This window comes from Macaca thibetana, chromosome 11, assembly GCF_024542745.1.
Source record: "Macaca thibetana thibetana isolate TM-01 chromosome 11, ASM2454274v1, whole genome shotgun sequence".
NCBI lineage: Eukaryota > Metazoa > Chordata > Mammalia > Primates > Cercopithecidae > Macaca > Macaca thibetana.
Window position 1 is genome coordinate 9,591,498 of NC_065588.1, and position 6,454 is coordinate 9,597,951.

Sequence of the window (6,454 nt, forward strand, 5' to 3'; positions counted from 1 at the left end):
GCTTCCAGGAAGGATATCCTCTGCTTCTCAGACCTGAACCTGCCTCTAATACTCATGAGGGCCCAGGAGCTACTCCTCACCTCCCACTTCTCTTCCCTCCTCTCAGATAACCAAGGCACGGCCAACTGATCTTTCACCATCCCAGGAACCCAACCATGTGAGACCACCCACCCCTTTCAAGAATGTTCCTCCCCTCCCCTTCTTCTTTGTATTTATACTGATGGTAACTTGCTGGCCATCTTAACTCAGTCCTGCACCCCAGCTCTCCCACCTGTAAGATCTCCTCCTGTAAGATGAGGAGGAGGATAAAGATGTAACACACTTTCTGTACACATTTTAAGATGAATTCCTTGTTAGTTACCACATCTGAGGGTATCTGTGTGTGTTTACTGTATTACCCATGTGAAAAGATTGTACAGACACGAATCTAAGCAAGGAAGTAGCAAGTCCATTCAAGCAGTAAGAGACTGATTGGTGGTTAATTCATTCTGTCTGCAGACATCTACTGATCATCTATTCAGTGCAGACCATGATCACAACAAAGATGAATAAGACACTATGCAACAGCCAGGGAAACAGCCTCAAAAACAGTTAAACTCGAATCCAGCCATGAGTACAATGCTAAGGAGGGACAGATCCCTTCTGGGGTTAGGGAAGTCAGGAAAAGCCTCTTAGCAGAATGTGTGCCTCTCCACCAGGCCCAGGGAGAAGGTGCAGAGACAGCACTCCAGGTGGGGAGCAGTGGCTCACACCTATAATCCCAGAAGTTTGGGAGGACAAGATGGGAGAATCAAGACCAGCCTGGTCAACATAGACTCCAGTCGCTACCAAAAAAAAAAATATATATATATATATATTAAATTAGCTGGGCTTGGTGGTGCAGGTCTGTAGTCCCAGCTACTAGGGAGAGCTGAAGGGGGAGGATCATCTGAGCCCCAGGAGGTCAATGGAGGCTGCAGTGAGCCATGATCATGTCACTGTACACCAGCCTGGGCAACAGAGTGAGACCTTGTCTCAAAAAAAACAAACCGAGAGAGCATCCCAGGTAAAAGGAACAGCTCGAACAGAGGTATGTAGTGAAATGGCAAGTGGTCTTGAGTGGCAGGGACACAGTCATCCTTGAGGAAGTACCAGGAAAAAGAATGATAAAGAGAGGCCAGTTTGTGAAAAACACCCAAAACCAAGGCTGGAAGTCTGGACTTGAGCCAGGAATGAAATCCTTAGACCTGTGCTGTCCAGTGTGGTAGCCACCAGGTACATGCAGCCACTCAGCACTGGAAATGTGGCTAGTCTAAATTGAGATGTGCTGTCAGTGTACATACACACTGAATTCCAAAGACTCAGTAGGAAAAAAGAACATAGACTATCTCATTAAAATCTATATTGATTCCATGCTAAAATGACCATATTTTGGATATATTGGATTAAATAAAATGGATCACTAATTTCTTCTGTTACTTTTTACTTTTAAAATCACATATGTGATTTCCATATTTTTCTTTTGTTTTCTTTTTGCCACACTCAGTGTCCTGTGATTCCAAAGAAATGAGACCCAGTTCTTTTCAGGCAGGAGCTATCCTAGAAAGGATTCTGGTGTAAGCATTAAAGTCATTCATAACGTTATCATTTTATGGCTCCTTCGTTCTGTATCTGGTAGCTCTTAACCTTTTATCATGAAGATAATCATTATTGTGCCCCTGTCTGCGGATGGTATTTCCTTATTCTACAATGGTACTACAGATATTAGCTCATAATACCCATGTATGTTAGAACCAATCTAACACCTTCCCAAGAACTATTCCATTTAACTCTTAATAACGGTGAATTTATTATTTCCAATGTTAGATAAGGATATGGTGTTGGAAAGACCACATGGCATTGTTTTCAACATTGAAACGCTGGTTGAGATCAAGGCCAAACTTGAACCTATGTTGTCTGACTATAGGGCTTTTGTTATTGATCAGTATTTTTAAATTATTTTTATACATTAAAATTGAAGATCTTGGAGTTTAAAAATTTTGTTAGTACTACCAATTGCAAGACCCCTTTTCATGATACTTTGTCTTTATGTAAACCTAAACTACACTTTTAATGTATATATGTTGACAGAAAGGGAGTCTTACACTAACCACCCCCTCCTATGTGATCAACATTTCTGTTACTTTAGTATACATGACCCCAATTGACTTCACAACACACTTTGGAGTCATGTAGTACTATCTATTTTTAGGAATGAGAAAATCCAGGCACAAAGGTTAATCGGCAATTATCTTTTGCAAAGCCTGTGGTGCTCATCTGAGAAGATGACGATCACTTTTTATTTAGTGGAAAGACAATAAATAGTTGATAAATAATAGTCTTCCATCAGGGAGTTTTGTAATGAGAAACCCTAACTCCTCAGTTCCACAGTGGATGACTGCAGTTCACTCTAGGTCTTTGATATTTTGTTACCTGCTTATCCATTTTGTTACCTTTTAATGCATTACATAAATGCATATTCTTTAATAATGGTGCTTTTCTCACATCTATGCCATCCATGTTCATCAAGATCTTTTTTCAGTTTCTTTAAGTGACAACTAAAACTGTACGTACGTATTGTGTATGGCATAATATTTCTACTGCACAGCGTTGCTTTACAGAATGCGGTAAAAACTATGGACTCTCCCAGGAAAATGCATCGACTCCGTACCCCTGTCTCATAAGGCAGTTTATAATTTCAAGAGTGCATGGAGCCGGTCCTGCACACCGTTCTCCCACACGCGGCTCCAGCGTCTCTCCCTGAGTTACAGACCTCGCTGTAGGCCCCCAGGGAACCAGCGCAGAGGTTTAAGCGGTGTGGAGTCAACTCCAAGGGTCAGGAGTTGGCAACTGGTTCGTTCCCTGTACAATTGGTGACCCCCACATAGAATCTCCCCGAACGAATAAGAGAAGCTTCTGACTCCTTCGCCCATCCTTCTGACTTCTACTTGCTTCTCCCATAGAAGCAGGTGTGGGAATCGCTGAGCAGCACAGCCTCCCCCAGCAGGAAATCTGGGACACACAGGAGCCTCGGTGAATCTGACCTTTGTCTCACCTCACCAGGCAGGTGCCTCCTCCATCCTATGCTATGTGCTATCAACTTTATTACCACAATTATTGATATAAAGCCAGCGGCCATGTCCCAGTATCAATTCCCTTTAGTTTTTTGATGGGCATTCCTTACTCCAGGAGGGCGGCAGCTGCGCAAGAGATGCGCGAGGCTTCCCAGAACCAGGACCCGGGCGGGAAGGCGCTGGAGGGCGCGGGTTCGGGTGGGAGGGAGGAGGCGGAGCCAGGACCCCGCAGAGCCCTGGATTTCCGCGAGGGCCAGGCGGGTCCGGTGCAGGGCGCGGTTCCAGGGAGGAGGCCATGGGACGGGACGGACGTGCTTCTCGGGCGGCCTGGGCCCAGTGGTGGCATCGGGAGTTGGGCAGGGCACGGGGCAGCGGCCGCGGGGCACAGGCTCCGCGTGGGTCCTCCGCCCAGAAAGGGTCCCAGGCCTCACGCGCGCCTTCCCCAGCCGCGCCCCCTAACCTGGGGGCGGAGTCATGAGTGGGCGCGGTTCCACGCGCAGTCCGAGCTCCAGGCTGGCACGCGGCTCCCACCTCCTGTCTTCCGAGCCCCAGGCCGCCCCATCCACGCCCCGAGCTCTGCAGACCCTCTTCCCACGCCTCTATCTTCTCTCCCCTTGCTGCCTTCCCCTCAGGCTCGGGGCCAGGCCACAGCCAGCCTTGGTTCCTCTGGGCAGCCCTCGCCCTGGGCGTGCCCCGGGACAGGACCCCGGGGGCAGGACCCCCAGCCCAGGCCTGGAGGCTGCCCCTGCCCTCCAGTCCTACACCCTGTTGGTCCTCTGAGCCCAAGCTAAGCCATCATATCCCCTGTGACCTGCACATACACATCCAGATGGCCTGAAGCAACTGAAGAACCACAAAAGAAGTGAAATAGCCAAGTTCCTGCCTTAACTGATGACATTTCACCATCGTGATTTGTTCCTGCCCCACCCTAACTGATCAATTGACCTTGCGACATTCCTTCTGCTGAACAATGAGTCTCAGGAGATTCCCCCCAAGCACCTTGTGATCCCCGCCTCTCCGGGAAGAAAAAACCCTCTTTAATTTTCCACTACCTACCCAAATCCTATAAAGGGCATCTCCCTTTGCTGACTCCTTTTTCCTGACTCAGTCCCCCTGCACCCTGGTGATTAAAAAGCTTTATTGCTCACACAAAGCCTGTCTGGTAGTCTCTTCACATGGACCCACCTGTGACCTGCTTTCCGGAGTCTCTTAGGACATCCGACATTGTCTTCACGTCTGCGGGCAGCTCCTCTGTGGCTGTGGCCCGCTTAGCTCCCACCTGCCTTTAGAAATTAAATAGTAAAACCAGGCATGGGGAGTTGGGAGGATCACCAGAGACCAAGAGTTCATGACCAGCCTGGGCAACATAACGAGACTCCAGTCTCTAAAAAAGTTGTATTAAAAAAATTAGAGAAGCCAGACGCAAAAGGACAGATACTGTGTGAGTCCGGCTATGAGAGGTGCCTAGAACAGTCCAATTCATAGCAGCAGCAGCAGCAGTGGCCGCCAGGGATGGGGAAGCAAGGCGGGAGTCGGGCAGCTTGTGTTTCACGGGTGGAGTTTCAGGTGGGGATGATGGAAAGTTCTGGAAATGGCTGGTGGTGATGGCTGCACAGCAGTGTGGGTGTGCTAACGCCACTGAGCTGTATGCTTCAAAATGGTTTCCATGGTGAATTTTAGCTTAGGTTTATTTTACCACAATAAAAACTAGGAAAAGCTGGTAGAAGGAAAGAAAAGAAAGCAAGAGAAAGCAAGCAAGCAAGAAAGGAAGAAAGAGAGAGGGAGGGAGGGAGACAGAGAGGGAGGGAAGGGGCTAAAAACAGTTAAGTATTATAAAGCGAGCATCAGTCCAGAAATCCAGCAATAGTCCCTCCTGGAATCCATTGGCTTGCCTCAAGAATTTTTAGTCCTTCTATTTTAGGGTTGCCAGATAAAATACAGGATGCAAAGTCAATGTGCATTGGAGAAAATAATAATTTATTATTAGAGAATACATAATTTCTTTAGCATAAATATGTCTTGTGCTATGCTTAGTTTGGGACATACTTATGCTAAAAAATTATTCTTTATCTGAAATTCAGAATTAACTAGGCATTTTATATTTTGATTTGCTAAATCTGGCTACCCTATTCTCTTCTTAATATTCTTCAACTCTCCCAGCTTTGCCCTCCTTCCCTGCCCCCTCTTCTAGGGGAGTCAGATCGAGTTGTAAGGAGAACATGCCCTCCCCTCCCCTCTCCTCCCTTCCCCTCTCCTCCCCTTCCCTTCCCTCCCCTTCCCTTCTCTTCCTTCCTTTTCCCAGTTTCTATATACTGTGTTAGTCACTAATCTACGTGTTCTAGGTACAACAAACAAAACAATATTAAAATAATCCAAAGCTCACTGCTGCTCTCAGAGGCCTACCTGCTGGTAGGAGAGATGGCAATTAAACAAGATTAGAAAGTCGGGTAGAGAGTATTAGAGAGGAAGATGTCCTGAGAAGAAGAAATAAATTAGGAAGAGGATATGAAGTGCTGGGGAGTGTTGACATTTTAGATGTGGTGGGGCTTGACAAAGCCTCCCTGAGACAGTGTCTTCTGAGGAATGGCTTGCGGGAAGGGAGGGAGTGAGCCATGTAGGTGTTTGGGGGAAGAGCATCTAGACAAAGGAAAGACAAGTACAGTGCAAGGTTCTGAAGGCAGGGGTGCACTCGGCTGCTGTGTTTGAAAATGAGGGCGATGTGGCTGAAGAGAAGGGAGGAAGGGGATGGACAAGAACTATGGGGTGGCCAGGTCCTATGGGGCTGTGAGAAGGACCTTGAACTTTACTCTGAGGAGCATGGGAGCCATTGCAGAGTAGTGAGCAGAAGAGTGACATGACCTGGCTGGAGTCTTTCATAGAGTTCTTCTGGCTGTGATACTACTCTCTATTAGACAGCAAGCTCCTCGAGGGCAGGCATTGTGTCTTACTGACCTTTATTCTCAGGACATAGCACATCTAGCTTGAAGAAGACTTCAATATGTTTTTACAGGTGAATGATGAACGAGTGAATGAATGCATGAATGAATGCTATCTCCTGACAGCCAGATCCTGGTTCCTAGGGGCTCTGGGAGTCTTCTGTCAAAGGAAAACTCTGGTAGAAGATGCTGCCAGCAGCCAAGTTCCTGGGGCTCTTAGCTGCTGCTGTGGCAGCGAGACACATCCAAACCTGTTTTCCTTCTTGCCACAGAGCAGGCTGCTTAATGGATCACTGTCACCTGGAGGGAGAATTTCAGGGGTGACCCTGCCCTGGGCTATCTTCTGCTTGATGACGTTATCTAGTGTTACTAACAAAATTGTAGACAAAGGTGGGAGGAATGGAGGATTTATTAATGGATGGCCTC